We start from the raw sequence: 14114 nt of genomic DNA, 5'->3' as shown, positions 1-14114 counted from the left end.
CCCTCCCCCACACCATAGCAAAGAGCAAGACTCAGAAGTTGGTTAATAAACTTTGTTGGGTGACACTAAATTCAGGATTTAAAAGGAAAAAATAAAATACATATAAAATAAAATGTGTATATATATATATACATACACACACTATATTGCCAAAAGCATTGGGATGCCTGCCTTTACACGCACATGAACTTTAATGGCATCCCAGTCTTAGTCCGCAGGGTTCAAAACTGAGTTGGCCCCGCCCTTTGCAGCTATAACAGCCTCAACTCTTCTGGGAAGGCTGTCCACAAGGTTTAGAAGGGTGTCTATGGGAATGTTTGACCATTCTTCCAGAAGCGCATTTGTGAGGTCAGGCAATGATGTCGGAGGAGAAGGCCTGGCTCGCAGTCTCCTTTAATTCATCCCAAAGGTGTTCTATCGGGTTGAGGTCAGGACTCTGTGCAGGCCAGTCATGTTCCTCCACTCCAAACTCGCTCATCCATGTCTTTATGGACGTTGCTTTGTGCACTGGTGTGCAGTCATGTTGGAACAGGAAGGGGCCATCCCCAAACTGTTCCCACAAAGTTGGGAGCATGAAATTGTCGAAAATGTCTTGGTGTACTGACACCTTAAGAGTTCCTTTCACTGGAACTAAAGGAACAAAGCTCAACCCCTGAAAAACAACTCCACACCATAATCCCCCCTCCACCAAACTTTACACTTGGCACAATGCAGTCAGGCAAGCACCATTCTCATGGCAAACGCCAAACTCAGACACATCCATCGGATTGCCACACAGAGAAGCGTGATTCGTCACTCCAAAGAACACGTCTCCACTGCTCTAGAGTCCAGAGGCGGCGTGCTTTACACCACTGCATCTGACGCTTTGCATTGCACTTGGTGATGTAAGGCTTGGATGCAGCAGCTCTGTCATGGAAACCCATTCCATGAAGCTCTGAATGCTCTGTTGTTGTGCTAATCTGAAGGCCACACAAGTTTGCAGGTCTTTAGCTATTGACTCTGCAGACAGTTGGTGACTTCCGCACACTGTGCACTTCACCATGCGCTGACCCCGCTCTGTCATTTTATGTGGCCTACCACTCGGTGAATGATTTGCTGTTGTTCCCAGTTTCTTCCCCTTTGTCATAATAACACTAACAGCTGACTGTGGAATATTTAGTAGTAAGGAAATTTCACGGATAGACTTATTGCACAGGTGACCACCTATCACAGTACCACGCTTGAATTCACTGACCTCCATAAGATGCATTTTTTCCCCCCCACAAAATGAGGGGAAATGTCTGTGCGTCTTATGGAGCGAATATGGAGTGGCCTGCCCGGTATTCCCGCCGCCGCGTTAGAATACTTGGCTCTACTGTGCAGATGAACCTGCTCCTCGGTCCTACCTGTTCCTCGGTCCAGTGGTGTCCTGCTTTCACCGGCCGTCTTCTCTCCCCGGAGCCGACATCTTCAGTGTTGGCACCCGGCTGTGACAGCTTGCGGCTTCACACCCGGGTGCCCACTGCACATGCGTGAGAAGCGCTGCGCTTTGTGAATGGCACGTGTCCTACAAGACTACGGGGAGGACAACTCTGCGGAAGTGGGAGTGGGTACCTGTCAAATAGTCAAATTCCCCCCCCCCCTCGCTCCCCAAAGGTCCGCAGTCTCTGGTCATCTCCTGTACAGTGTCCGCAGTCTCTGGTCATCTCCTGTACAGTGTCCGCAGTCTCTGGTCATCTCCTGTACAGTGTCCGCAGTCTCTGGTCATCTCCTGTACTGGGTACGCAGTCTCTGGTCATCTCCTGTACTATGTCTGCAGTCTCTGGTCATCTCCTGTACTGGGTCCGCAGTCTCTGGTCATCTCCTGTACAGTGTCCGCAGTCTCTGGTCATCTCCTGTACTGTGTCCGCAGTCTCTGGTCATCTCCTGTACTATTTCCGCAGTCTCTGGTCATCTCCTGTACTGTGTCCGCAGTCTCTGGTCATCTCCTGTACTATGTCCGCAGTCTCTGGTCATCTCCTGTACTATGTCCGCAGTCTCTGGTCATCTCCTGTACTATGTCCGCAGTCTCTGGTCATCTCCTGTACTATGTCCGCAGTCTCTGGTCATCTCCTGTACTATGTCCGCAGTCTCTGGTCATCTCCTGTACTATGTCCGCAGTCTCTGGTCATCTCCTGTACTATGTCCGCAGTCTCTGGTCATCTCCTGTAATGTGTCCACAGTCTCTGGTCATCTCCTGTAATGTGTCCGCAGTCTCTGGTCATCTCCTGTATTGTGTCCGCAGTCTCTGGTCATCTCCTGTATTGTGTCTGCAGTCTCTGGTCATCTCCTGTACTATGTCTGCAGTCTCTGGTCATCTCCTGTACTGTGTCTGCAGTCTCTGGTCATCTCCTGTACTATGTCCGCAATCTCTGGTCATCTCCTGTATTGTGTCTGCAGTCTCTGGTCATCTCCTGTACTATGTCTGCAGTCTCTGGTCATCTCCTGTACTGTGTCTGCAGTCTCTGGTCATCTCCTGTACTATGTCTGCAGTCTCTGGTCATCTCCTGTACTATGTCTGCAGTCTCTGGTCATCTCCTGTATTGTGTCTGCAGTCTCTGGTCATCTCCTGTACTATATATGAAGAGAGGAACGAGCGCTGGATATGATAGGATTCAAGCTGCTAGCATATAGGTAAACCTCGTATACCCCCTTCATCAAAAGTCAAATACAAAAAATTGCAGCGCTTGAGTGTATAATACAGGGAATTAACATGAATAGCAGATTAAAATGTTCATATTTCAACATGCACCAGATTCCACATTCTTAAATTGTTGTAAACAGTAATCAGATAAGTAATGAAGATCTATCCGACTAATCAAGGTGCATATAGTGATGGTGATGTTAAAATCATAAGTTCTGTGATGTATCCAAAAAAATCCGTGACTTCCGTGATAGGGGAATGACTGTATAATGCACTAACCAGATAGCGCAAGTACATGCGCATTGGAGTATAATGACCTACTCCTGGTCACAGCCAGATGGTCCTCAGCGTGAAGCCCTCAGGAACACCAGTGCACCACTCTTGCCGTCTCCTACCACCAGGGGGAGTGCGCCTCTTTACAGTAACACGAAATCACTTTATATCCTCTATCGCCAGGATTGGTGTACTTTCTTATCAGGAGATCATCTCAGGGGCTCAGCAATAAGACCCAAAAGAAAGAAATCTTGATAGTGTAGTATTTTATTCAAAGGTAAAAAGTAAGTAATACACTTACATGGTAATGTTCAAAAAGCTGATGCATAGAATCCAAAAAGATGGCTGACAGTTAGGGATAAGGACACCTATCACACCATTGATTATCCACTTGTTTCATGCATCTGACTGTCGGCCATCTTTTTGGACACTATCAAGATTTCTTTCTTTTGGGTCTTATTGCTGAGCCCCTGAGATGATCTCCTGATAAGAAAGTACACCAATCCTGGCGATAGAGGATATAAAGTGATTTCGTGTTACTGTAAAGAGGCGCACTCCCCCTGGTGGTAGGAGACGGCAAGAGTGGTGCACTGGTGTTCCTGAGGGCTTCACGCTGAGGACCATCTGGCTGTGACCAGGAGTAGGTCATTATACTCCAATGCGCATGTACTTGCGTTATCTGGTTAGTGCATTATACAGTCATTCCCCTATCACGGAAGTCACGGATTTTTTTGGATACATCACAGAACTTATGATTTTAACATCACCATCACTATATGCACCTTGATTAGTCGGATAGATCTTCATTACTTATCTGATTACTGTTTACAACAATTTAAGAATGTGGAATCTGGTGCATGTTGAAATATGAACATTTTAATCTGCTATTCATGTTAATTCCCTGTATTATACACTCAAGCGCTGCAATTTTTTGTATTTGATCTCCTGTACTATGTCTGCAGTCTCTGGTCATCTCCTGTACTGTGTCCGCAGTCTCTGGTCATCTCCTGTATTATGTCCGCAGTCTCTGGTCATCTCTTGTACTATGTCCACAGTCTCTGGTCATCTCCTGTACTATGTCCGCAGTCTCTGGTCATTTCCTGTACTATGTCCATAGTCTCTGGTCATCTCCTGTCCTATGTCCATAGTCTCTGGTCATCTCCTGTACTATGTCTGCAGTCTCTGGTCATCTCCTGTACTATGTCTGCAGTCTCTGGTCATCTGTTGTACTATGTCTGCAGTCCATTGGTTAAGAATTTTTTTTTTCTTGTTTTCCTCCTCTAAAACCTTGGTGCGTCTTATGATCAGGTGCATCTTATGGAGCCAAAAATACGGTAACAATAATTATTCATTATTAATCAATGACTGAAATTTCAGCTTTGGGTAGACTGACTTGAGGTTTGGGTAGACTGACACATTTTTAGACAAAGTGCAGTAACCTATTACAACCAATCAGAATCAATATTTTACAAACTGGAGTTAACATTGACTGCTAATGCTTATTGCAGTGCCTTATGAAAGAAGGTCTCTAGTCTTTAAAATCTAACTCCATGTTTCCTATGACTAAAAAAGTTTGTTTGGGCCAAGCTGGTCCATATGAACTACTTCCTTTGCAGACAGGTGCGTTTGCTGGGTGTGCTGTATAAACTGTATGTAGCACCAGCTATGTATAACATACAGCCCTTTGTTCCAGCAGTGGGAGAGGGATTTCCTGAGAGCTGCTCAACCATTCATAACAAGCCTCATATTTCATCAATGAATACAAGGCTTCCTCTGGTTGATAAGAAAAAGGTGGGCAGATGAGGTCACAATCCCTACCTTAGCCAATCAGAGGAAGCCTTGTATTTATTCATAAATTCCAGGCCTCCTCTGAATGGCTGAGCAGCTCTCAACCTGACTTGATTTGTTCTTGGAACAGGATGGAAGTCCTCGTCCTGCTGCCAGAACATATAACTGTAGCCAATGCTACATAGAGTTTATACAGGGCTCCCACCACTGCATCTGCTAGTAAAGAAGTGAGTTTGTTTGGGCCATTTTCGCCAAAATGAATTATTTAGAGTCATAGAAAACCTGCAGTTAGGTTAAAGTGTTTTTAAAGTCTTTTTTTTTTTAAATAACAAACATGTTATACATAATGGAATTGCACAGAGCAGCCCTGCACCTCTTCTTCCCAGCTGGTGCTCCTGTCTCCACTTGCTATGCGGTCACTCGTGTGGTCTCTATCCTGAGCTGTGCTGCCTGTGTCCATAGACGCAGACAACACTGCTTGGCTCCATCCCCACTCCCTTGTCACAGGATTTGACTGACAGCAGCGGGAGCCAATAGCTCCTGCTGCCTCAGCAAAGCTTGTGATACTGGGGAGAAAAGACAATGCAACTACAGGTGAGCACAGCGCTGGATCAAGTGAAGACTCAGCTAAGCACTGTATATAGGGGGGCAATACTGCTACTGAGACATTTTTACCTTAATGCAGAGAATGCACTAAGGTAAAAATATTTAGGCTTTATAACCACTTTAACTCTTTCTCCTACTAAAGGAAGAGTCAAAAGTGACTCCATCAGCAAACGCAAATAGTCCAGAAGGATACAATAAACAGAAACATCTATTGGGTGGGTGTAAATTGCTGTTTAAGAGGTCATCTGAGCCCTCTCTGTACAGCCAAAGCAGTTATCCACACCTGCTTCTTTTTTATTTCTAAACCTTACAGCGGAGCTCCACCCAAAAGGGGAAGTTCCGCTTTAAGGACTGGTCCTCCGTTCCCCATTAAGGACTGGCACCTTTGGGGAGTGGCTACTGGAAATTGAAAGGTACCCACTCCAACTTCTGATGTGATCACCTAGGGCAGTGCTTCTCAACCTGTGGGTCGCGACCCCTTTGGGGGTTGAACGACCCTTTCACAGGGGTCCCCTAAGACCATCAAAAAACACATATTTCCGATGTGTAAAGAGCAGCTACTGTGTAGAAAGCAGCTGCTGTGTTGAAAGCAGCTACTCTGTTAAAAGCAGCTACTGTGTTGAAAGCAGCAGTATTGGAGGTAAAAGGACACTCGTGAATTATAATTACTGGGTAAATCATTTTATGGTTGGGGGTCACCACAACATGAGGAACTGTATTAAAGGGTCACGGCATTAGGAAGGTTGAGAACCACTGACCTAGGGGATTGGAAGCGGAAGTTGTCCTCCTCCCTCCCTGTAGTCTTCTGGGACTCGTGACAAGTCCCAGAAGACTACGGGACCATTCACAAAGTGCAGCGCTACTCGCACATACACAGTGAGCACCTGGTTGTGAAGCCGCAAGCCGGGTGCCCACACTGAAGATGCCGGCGCTGGGAACACAGGGCGGCCAGTGAAACTGGCTGTGGAGAGGACGCCGTGGGATAGAGGGACAGGTAATTGTCCATTTTTTTTTTAAGTCAGCAGCTACAGTTTTTGTAACTGCCGACTTTTATTTATTTATTTTTTTCACTGGAACTCCGGTTTAATGTGGACCTTAACTCTTTTGACTATTTTGAATCCTCCGTATTGGTAAATAGATAGGAATCTATTTTTCTTTTTTAAACTGTTTTTTTTTTTTTTTTATTTCTTTAGTTACTTTCTAGTTTCCATGCCTAGGCAAATGATGTCACACATCCCAGGAGTTTTCAGGAGGGGACGAGGGGTGTACTTAGGTAAGCAAGTGTATAATCCAAACGCACACATTCCTGCGTTAAAAATGGCTGTGTGTATAAGTGGGTGCTGCAGTGACCGTTGGCTGGAACCGAACAAAATCAGCAAGGAAAAGATGTCACCAGCACACCAAGGATCACCAATATGGGTCCAAAGGTTTTAATAAACCATCACATAGTTACAGCAAGGCAACGTTTCGGAGCCTCGCAAGACCCCTTCATCAGGCATGCCTGATGACCCATATTGGTGATCCTCGGGGTGCTGGTGACATTTTTTCCTAAGTCAGGTAAGCACACCCTCCTGTCTGCATGCCTGAGCTAAGGGCAAATGGATTCCAGGAAGTAATTGCTACATGAACCATCTGCCCTTACTCAAGATGGCCATGGCCAGAAATGCTAGGGAAGGGGGGTGTTTTCTACATGATTTTTCAGAAAAGTAAGGCATGAAGACATGGATGGAAGGAAAAGTTTCCTTTGAATATTAAAAATTAATAAAATAGTGGTTTTGGTTTGTGGTACTCAGAAACAAGGTAGTTCCCCTTTAACTAACATGGAGGAACTCTTGAAATAACATTTTGGCTTCAGTTTGCTCATTTGTATCATTAGCAACTCATCTAGGGGGCAGAAATTGCTTGTTGCACAAGGAACCCCTAGCAACCTTCGGAGGAACCCTAAGATTCCACGGAACCTCGATTGAGAAATATATGCACAAAGCAGGAGCACTGTATAGAGCGGTGTTTCTCAATCACTGCTCTATACAGTGCTCCTGATTTGTGCATATATGCTCGGTTATTTTGCTGAGAGCAGAACAAAGCATCAGTAGGATCGTGTTCTAGTGAGATTTTTTAGCACTTTATTTGGCAAAATGTACAATCTCTGCACAGACGAGGCTTAGACATGCCTTAAGCATCTGTCAACATCTCTGAATAAACGCAGCTCTCATAACTAGACGTTTGAACATCCTACCATTATAGTGCGGTATAACGTACGCAACCAATCAGACTTCAGTTTTCATCACATTAGCAAGTAATGTCTACAAAATAGGAACCCCTGAAAAAGAAGCCTGTTCATTTATACTCATCCAGTGGGTGCTGACTCTGATCTTTGCTTTGCTGAAAATCTACAACTGATAAATTCTCCTCATCATCTGACATACTGCTTGGTGTGTAGGATGCCTGGTCCCCTGCTGTGCAATGTGGCTCCTCCTGTCAGCCCCTACATCACTAAGGTGTTCTGTAATGACATAGGGGTTGTCAGTTGTGGATGTGAAGATTCCTCCATTAAACGTATGTCTTCAGCATAGCAAACATCTGAGTTTTTATTTAAAAAAAACAAAAAAACCCAGTGACAGAGCCCCATAAAGCGATATTAAATATTCTGTTTAAACAAAAACAAAGATACAAAATATTGCAGCTTACCAATTGTTAGATGCGGTGGCTGCATTGGTTTTCTTTTATTAGGCTTTTTTTCTCTTTATTTTCACCTGCTGATCTGACCAATAACAGACTTCCTGTCTTGGAGTGTCTCCACTACACTATAGGAGCAACAGAGACACCCTTGGACAACAGCCCAGTCAATTTCAGAAGAGGATAGTGTTAGATGCATTAGCTGATTTAGATGGACTTGACTAAGAAATTAAAGTGGTCGTAAAGAATAGCTTTTTTTTACTAAAATAATAAACATGTTATACTTACCTGTTCTGTGCAATGTGGCCCTGAACCTCCTCTTTTGGGGTCCCCAGCCGGCGCTCTCCACTCCTCCTCTGCTGTGTGTGCCCCATGGCAAGCCACTTGCTCTGGAGGCACACCTGTGGGCTTGCTCCTGAGCAGGGCTGTGTGTGTTCATAGACACACACAGCACGGTTTGGCCCAGCCCCACACAGGATTTGATTGACAGCAGCAGGAGCCAACGGCCTGTGAGGAGAGGAACACAGGCCAGCACTGCTGCAGACTGGCACATTGCTGGACAGGACTCAGGTAAGTACATTAGGAGGTGGGGGGCATGCAACTATACAAGTACTGGGACGTTTGTTACCTTAATGCAGGGAATACACTAAGGTAAAAAATGTCTTGGCTTTAGAACCACTTTAAAAGATTAATATGGCCAAAGCTTTTTTGGCTATACCTCCCAGGTGGGTCACAGGAGTGCATTTATTTCTGCACTCTTGTGACCCAGGTTCAGCCAACAGCAGCCTAAAGCCTGCTGTCAGCTGACATCACAGAGCCATTCCAGACTCTGGAGGGATCCTGACATTTGTGTCAGGATCCACCCAGATGCCTGATCAGAAGCTGGCTGTCAGAGCCTGGGTTTGAACACGGGCCTTCTGCAGTGAGAGGCAATGTTTCTTCTCCCTGAGCCACCTGGATTGCTGGACAGCTCCCTAGACATTAGTTGGATGATCCTACCTTGACCTTGTTTATCCTGAACCTTGAACCCCTTGCTCCTCCCATGAACTTCCGGATAAAAGCCATGTCTCTGCATTTCCTGTTTGCCAGATTATTGTGCCTTACCAGCCAATATCCTGCTGGTCTCTCCTGCTGCCATCTATACCTTCGCTACCGACCTTTGGCTTGTTCCTGGACTACAATTCTGGGTCATCCTCATCTACTACCGTTTGTGGCCGACCCTTGGCTTGTTGACTGACTCCGCTTCTGCTTGATCCCTAACCTGTTCGATCTGCCACTGGATTCCAGCTTGCCCATTCCCTGGTGGGGTGATCCTGAGATCTGCGACCTGGTACTAACACACAGCCAAATCCATCTCCACCATTAGGACCTCTGGTGAAAACCGGTTAGTGCTTAGACCCCGCACCTCAGATGAGCCTGTGTCATTTCCCAGGGTAACCTGCCTGTGTACCTATGCTGCTGGTTTCAGGTAAGCCTTAACACTGCTATAGCAACTGGTCTCTGAGCCTGACCCAGACTGTGACACTGGCTCAGCCTGAGAGCCTGAACCAGCTGCTCCTGCCCCCTTCCTAGCCTGGTGCTCCAGTGAGCACTGGAGGGGCAGAGCAGAGAGCTGGTGACTTAAATCCACTGTTCTCTGCTTAGTGATGCCTGAGAACTGAGCAATCAGTGGTCATGTGATCATGTGATCATGCTGAAGCCACGTAGGTGAGTATGTGTGTGTTTTTTTGAAATTCCACACTTCTTTAGAGCCGAACTCCAACTAACACTTAGGCTTCGTTCACACCATACGTGCTGAAAAATTGATGGGAAAAACATGCAGATTTCACTTGCAGGGACATGAGTTTACATCAGTGTTCATGCGTGTTTCAAGTGGTTTTATACACATTGCAGATTCCTGCACAGAAAAAAATCTGCACATGATACCAGTGTTGTGGTGTGAACAGGGCACATAAAAACAATTGTTTTCTTTGGTCCCTTGCAGAACGCATGCAGAAAAACTCATGTCTCTGCACTATGGTGTACACAAGGCCTTCAAAGAGAAGAGAAATATGGGAACAAACTGCACTCCTGTGATCCACATGAGAAGTACAGACAAATGTGCTTGAGCTGTACTTCTCCTTTAATAAAGTAGAACTAAACTCTCCAACATGCTCACCTCCATCTTCCAGTGTTGAGACAGTTACATCCCTCGCTGGCCCTGACATCTGCTGCATGGGAGCCAGGATTTTGGCCTCTTGATTGGCCAGTGGGGAAGGATGTCATCCCGCACGTGCGCTACGGAGTCAGTCTTTCCAGGGAATGCATGCTGAGTGAGTATGCACAGCTCAGTGTACATTCAATATAAAACTGCAAGAAATGGATAAGTTTGCATGTTTTTTCTGCAATAAAGAGTTTCCCGTTCTCAGTTTTTTAAAACTTAGGTTTAGTTCCACTAGTTACAGCAACAGTTTTTTTTTTTCCTTTTGGGATAAAAGTTTTACATGAATAAACAAAAGCTGATCATTGCAAGCACCCCTGTCAGTGGTAAATTGTTAAATGCTTGTTGAGCCTAGAGATGCAGAGATAAGATGTATTACCTGCCCCATCCCTTGCTCCAGTGCTGTTCTCTCCTGCCCAAAGCTCCAAATCTCTTGGACTCATCACATATAATGCAGGGCTGTTAAACCTGCATAATGCGTGAGCAGGAGAGCTTGCAACAGGGGCCTAAAGCACATTACAGAGGCAGTTCTGGACCAGTCACATAGATGGAGTGAGCCTGCTACAGTGAGGAATAAGGTAAGTATTACACCTTACCCCTTCACCCTTAGACTACATGAACATGTAAATCAGTATTAAACCCCAAACCAAAAATGTATTATATTGTGGCTTACTGATCATTAAACTGGTGGCAGCATCAGTTTTCTATTTTTAGGCTGGCCAGTAACACACCTTCTGTATTAGTGAGACACCACTGTGGAGGAATGAGCTCAATACCCAGCACACAGCAGCATTCTCAGTCTGGGGAAGGTAATGTTGAAGCGGAGCTCCACCCAAAAGGGGAAGTTCTGCTTTAAGTCTTTGTCCCCCGCTCCCCATTAAGGATTGGCACATTTGGGGAGCGGGGGGGAGGGGGTACCCGAATTTGACAGGTACCCGCTCCCACTTCCGCTGCAATCACCTAGGCGATTAGAAGCGGAAGTTGTCCTCCCCTCCTCCCTCCCCGTAGTCTTCTGGGACACATGACCGGTCCAAGAAGGCTACGGGCCATTCACAAAGCACAGCACTTCTCGCGCATGCGCAGTGGGCACCCGGCTGTCAAGCCGCAAGCTGTCACAGCCGGGTGCCCACACTGAAGATGCTGACGCTGGGAAGAGAAGACAGCCAGTGAAACCACTGATGGTGAGGACACCGCTGGACCGAAGGACAGGTAAATGGCTGTATTTTTTTTATTTACAAATGATTTTATTGTCAATGAGTAGACTGTAAAACAACAGTACATTTTCAAGTGATACTTTCAGCAAAAACAAGGCACTTTTGAAAAGTACAATACAGAAAAGTATATTAACATAAAAAAGAGAAGAAAAAGAAAAGAGTAAATTACGAGTGCATGAAATACGTAAAATGGCTGTATTTTAAGAGTCAGCAGCTACAGTTTTTGTAGATGCTGACTTTTATTTTTTCTTTTCAGGTGGAACTCCGCTTTAAATGTACTAGCAGTTTTGAACACAATAACAAATTAAAGCCAAACTACAGCTCACACTTTGTAATCAGTTACACCAAACAGTTCTTTATTTCCTTTTGTGATAAGCTGATAATTGTAAGCCCTCCTGCCAGTGATAAATGGATTGTCCCATCCAGGTAAACTGATACATTCTGCTGGAGAGTTTGAACTTCTGAAAAACAGCAGAGTTGCTGGCTGATGAAAATAGAAGAAAGAAAGCCTAAAAAAGGAAAGTTGCAATATAACAAATGTTCGATTTGGGGTTTAATACTGCTTTAACCCCTGCAATGTAAGAGGGGGGCCAGTGCAAGGTAGACTTTATCTAGTTCCTGGAGTTCAGTTTTAAAGACTTATTTGCTAAGGTGAAGATGAATGTACATAGTGTAGCATCCCATAGCAACCTATTACAATTCATCTGTTTTAGCATGAGATCGACTTACTGCAACGATTTACTGCAATTTGTTCATCCTCAGTTCTGCTCATGTTGCCTTATGAAACCAGCCTGTATCTGCTTCCCGTGACTCCAGCATTTCATACTACCTGCTGCTAAACTTCAGATGTTATCATATCATCACACTGCATCTGAATCGTGTAAGTTCCTTGATTCTTTTCTCTTTTTAAATTGGAGTTCACACAACTCATTCTCCAAGGACTGCAATTAAACCGTGTCTATGCAATAAGGCCTGCTCAGACTATGCCAACCTGAAAGACTCAATATCTCAGGATTAAAGCCAAGCATGCTGAGACTTCTAGTTCCACAACAGATGGAGAACTACAGATTACCACCATCATTCCGCTTCTTCTGAAGTTTAAATGGTTAGCGCCTTCAGAAATATATAATGAGCCACACAAAGCCAGCCAACGCATCAGACGGAAGATATTTTAGAAGAGTGTAGTAGCTTTGGTACAGGGACACTCCCATTACATAGAGTAGAAAACCAAAAACACATTAGACTGACTTCACGTTGACTAAATCTAGTTGATGGTCATAGAAAATACTACAAAATACGTATTATGTTTCCAAAATAAACTGCAAAAGAGAGAAAATATATAACAAAGGAAGAAAATCAGCCAAAACCACAAGAGAAGCCGGACCATAATGGTGTGGTAATGGTGAGTGTGTGTAAAACAGACTTAATGAGTAAAGTGCTAATTAGCTCCAACGTGTGAAATCACAGTAATGAATGATTTCACTTGATTGATGGATTCTGATATGAAGTAAAAAAACAAAGAGGCTAAAAATAAAAAGAAACAATTCTTTTCAACAGAGTGCAAGCCTCTTACTACGACAATAAGGGGAAGATCTGCTTCGTTAGATTCTGGAGGCGTAAAATTTAAAATAAAAAAAATAAAAATGTAAAAAAAATGACTGAAAGCAGATCAGAATTCCCTGTCATACAATGGCAATGCGTGGCCTCTGGGGTATTTTTCATTCCTAGAATTATGTTCCTAGGCAGATCCTGGGCACACCATCTGTTTCTCCCCCCCAAATCGTATCTCTTACTCGATCAAAGCGCTGAATCCCCCCACACAAGGCGAAGGAAGGCAGTGTCAGGGATTTGACGGTATGGAATCCGGTGGGATCCTTTTGGACCTGGCTCCGATGTCACCTGCTCGTGTCTTGGGTCATCAGATCCGCATGGAAGGGAAGGGAAAGGCTCGGCAGGTGGGGATCACAGTCTGATGGAAGGAAACTGCTGGGATTATCCTTCCATTCTTCCAGATTTGGTCCAGCACAAGGGGTGTGATCAGTGCCCAGAGTTCATAGGGCATCCTCTACCTGCCACAACCTGATGCTATGTCACCAGTCCCCCATCCTGATCTCCCAGCAATGAATGCATGCTCTGATCATGACACCACACACAAAAACATAGGAAAACCAGCCTTACCTGCTGCTCATTCCAGTGGGACTCAAAGTCTTCAAGGGATTTCCTCCCCAGGATAAAGGAGACGGGCTGCTTCCCTCTGTCTCTTTTCCCCCTTTCTCTCCTGTCTGTCTCTTTTCTGCCTCCCTCTGCCACCCTCCCTCTTCTTTCCTCCCTCCCTCCCTTCTCCTCCGCTCTCTCCCACCCTCCCTCTCTCTCTCCTCAGCACCTGCTGCTGAGAACAGCTCCCAACCAGCGCGCCCCCTCCGCGCGTTCACAGCCTGGGACTGCGCGCTCCCGCACCGGCCCAATCACTGACTAGGAAAGGTGGATTCGGAGGCGTTGCAGACTAACGTAGGGATACGCCTGTTCCTACAACTCAACCAATTGTAACACGATGTTGATGGGCGTGTTGGTGTTGCTCCGCCTCCTGTAGGAGTGGCGCGCAGGCGAGGTAGATTGGAAGGCAGGATTGTCGGGATTAGGCTGGGGAGAGCTAGAAGACGGAGAGCTGACAGGAGAGCGGGAATGCTGGGAATGG

General features: G+C 45.4%; 2 protein-coding genes across 2 annotated transcripts in view; one reads left to right on the top strand and one right to left on the bottom strand.

Moving 5' to 3' along the window:
* SMPD3 (sphingomyelin phosphodiesterase 3) overlaps positions 1-13734 on the bottom strand; it is a 301127-nt gene extending 287393 nt beyond the window's left edge. The window contains exon 1 of the mRNA XM_089692870.1: positions 13598-13734. The gene's annotated coding sequence lies outside the window, so the exon portion shown is untranslated. The remainder of the gene's footprint in view (positions 1-13597) is intronic.
* A 306-nt stretch (positions 13735-14040) lies between these two features.
* LOC149449707 (uncharacterized) overlaps positions 14041-14114 on the top strand; it is a 402043-nt gene continuing 401969 nt past the window's right edge. The window contains exon 1 of the mRNA XM_089692868.1: positions 14041-14113. The gene's annotated coding sequence lies outside the window, so the exon portion shown is untranslated. The remainder of the gene's footprint in view (position 14114) is intronic.

Source organism: Staurois parvus, unplaced genomic scaffold, assembly GCF_062004578.1.
Source record: "Staurois parvus isolate SC_StPar_1 unplaced genomic scaffold, SC_StPar_1.0 ptg000607l, whole genome shotgun sequence".
Lineage (NCBI taxonomy): Eukaryota > Metazoa > Chordata > Amphibia > Anura > Ranidae > Staurois > Staurois parvus.
Note: the sequence above shows the minus strand (reverse complement) of the source record. Positions and strands in the feature narration are given on the sequence as shown.